Source organism: Thalia democratica, chromosome 1 (genome assembly GCF_965202585.1).
Source record: "Thalia democratica chromosome 1, ktThaDemo2.hap1.1, whole genome shotgun sequence".
NCBI lineage: Eukaryota > Metazoa > Chordata > Thaliacea > Salpida > Salpidae > Thalia > Thalia democratica.
This window is the reverse complement of record NC_139165.1, coordinates 94,367,894-94,370,949: the sequence shown is the minus strand read 5'-3', so window position 1 is coordinate 94,370,949 and position 3,056 is coordinate 94,367,894.

Sequence of the window (3,056 nt, the reverse complement as noted above, 5' to 3'; positions counted from 1 at the left end):
TATTGCAAATTTTAAACTAGGCTAAAAATTTACCTAAAAGTACTTTAAAATTTAAAAAGAAAACAGCAACAAATGTAAAAAAACACGTTCAAAAACAAAGTTTCGTCCGGATAAAAAATAATAACAATGATGTAAAATTATAATTTGCAAAAATCATGTTTATTGAGTTTAGTTTGTTTTTATTTGATTTAATTCAAATAAAATTATTAAATTTTAGAAAATAACTGTATTTTGTAAATAAAGTAGTAAATTTTTTATAAATGTGTATATTTTAATAGATTTTTTGAGGTTCAATGTACTTTATCAAAAACACATATAATTAAATAGGAAGGTACTTTAACTTTATTATGTTAAATTTTTTTATATAAAAAGTTATAAACACTTATTAATTTTTGTTTAAGTGTAAACTTTTGAAACATTTTTTAAAGTAAGTATACTTTATTTAAATTGGATAAAAGTAAATAAAAAAATACTGCAACCTTATTATGTTAAATAGTTTTTAATTTATCAATATTTTTTGTCTATTTTGAAAGAAACTATTGTAATGATTATATTTTATCATTAGTAATAAAAAATAACCGAAAGTCTAAGTTTTATGAAGTGATAAATGTTTTTATTTATAATGACAATAGTGTAACTTAGTAGGAAATCATTTTTTTTTGTTACTTGCTTATTAAGTACTATTTTTGTATTTTCTACTATTTTTTATTGTTCAATAATATTTTTTGTCTTTTAAAAAGGTTTATTAAAGTCTTCTTTTATAAAATGACCATACCTCGTCAAGTTAAAATTTCAATTTTGTATGAAAATCGTTATTGCAATCAGGATGAATTTGATATTGTTGTTTGTGGAGGTAAAAATAGCAATGGTGCTGCTACATATAAAGTTATTGAACAAACAGGTTCTGATATTCAAACTCCTATTAACCTTTGTCCAACGTTACGACAAAGATATTCGAGCCAAACAGCTGTTATTGGTACTGATATTTTTAAACTTTCTGGATATAATGAAAAAAAAATGTTGGATGTTTGATTTTCAAACGTGTTCTTTAAAGTCAAAACATTGGAAAAAACTAACGACTTTTTCTTATCATAGAGTTTGTCTTTGCGTTTGTTCGTTTATGAAAAGTGTTTACATAATTGGCGGTTATTCTGAGATTGGTGATTTAAAGGATTAATTTAAATATGAAGTAAATACCAATAAATTGGCTAAAAAAGCAGACTTAATCGTAAGAAGAAGCTTGTTCAGTTTTCGAAGGTAAGATTGTTGTTAGTGGAGGAAATTGTGAATATAAAAATCTGAAATCAGTAGAAACGTATGATGCTCATGAAAATAAATGGACTCACTGTCCTGATATGGTTCAAAAAAAGACATGGTCATACTTCTGTTAGCATGGGAAACAAAATGTTTGTAATTGGTAGAAATTATCAACAATGTTCTAAGGTATATGACAACATCTCCAAAATACTTGCATTTGTAAATATTAAACCACTAAATTCAAGGTAGATTCAATTATTTAAAACCGTTTATTATTTCTAATAAGTTGGTTGTATTCAAGTAACATTTAAGTAACAAATTTAAATTGAATTATTTCGACGTAAATACGTGTTAAAACATACCGTGATAAAAGATAGCTCTTTACTCCCTTAAGGTTCTACGGTTATACTTCTCGAAAATTGTTAAAAGTATAAAGTAATTCTTTTGTTTGATATTCAAATTTATGTTTACAGCTCCACTTGTTTAATGTTTTTCATGTAACTTTTATTCGTACTTATTTTGAAATAATAAGAAAATGACTGTGTTAAATATTACCAATTAACAGGTTAAGCGATTAAGTAAGTCGTATTTTGACAGTTCTAAAGCAAATAAGCATTAAATAAGTTCAATCTACAATGTATTTGATTGATACTTATTACTAAATACAAGCTTGATTTAACCTACCCGAATCTATTCTATACTTAATTTTTCATGAAAGTATAAAAAATACCAATGACCAATTGCTTCAATACGATTTATTGTAAAATTTATTTTAGTACTGTACAGGTGGAATTTAAAGCTAGTTTACGTAAAATGTTAGTATTCTATTTGACATCGAATTACTTCAATTCAATCTGACGACTGCGGATACATAGACTACAAGTTTTTTGTAAGAAATTTATTTTCTTGAAATTAAATAGTTAAAAATCAATTTTAGAGTTTAACTATCAGAAAACCCGCGTATTCGAACAATGATTTATTGCAAAGTACTTTTATTTTTAAATTGGCTTGACAAACTCCAGTAAACTTAAGTTTAATGTTATTTAACATTTTATTTATATTTTTAGTTTTCAGTTATAGAAAAAAAAGATTTAAAAAATCACTAAACACTCATTCAATATTTTCTATGATCGTAAATTAGTAAAACTTCTTTGTTTGTTTTAATATGTAAGTTATACGAGATTGTGAAAATTTTAGAAATATTTTTCTAGTTCTGTTAGATGAAAATAAAAAAAGAAGCCGTACACTAAAATAACGCTTACACTCTTGAAGTAAAAACTAAACTAAGGTGGTAGATAACTGCGTTAAAAATACAAAAAATACAAGAGTTATATATATTTAAGGGTATCATTTGCAGGTTATATTTATTTTATTTCATAAATAACCATTTGAAAAAACTATTACTAGAAAACCGCATACAAAAAACTAAGTTTTAAAATTTGTTATCAATTTACTTGTAGGGTTGTAATGATAAAATATATAGCAAAATTTCCAATCCAAAAAAGATCCATACCAATCAATTACAACTAGAATAAATTCACACCCAATCAATACCTACCCGAATCTATTTTAACCTGCACAATATCAATTAAATCATATTCTATCAGATTAATTCATACCCAAATCAATTCCAATAAAAAGAATCCTTAACACGTTTTTAACTTTTCTCGAAGAGTTTATTTTGCACGAACATTCCTATTTGCATTACGTCACTTTAATTTTTTACTGTATCTTTAACTTAACACTAGTTGTCTCTTTTGAAGAAGTCGTCACTTTTACAATTTTGTACTGTCTAACTT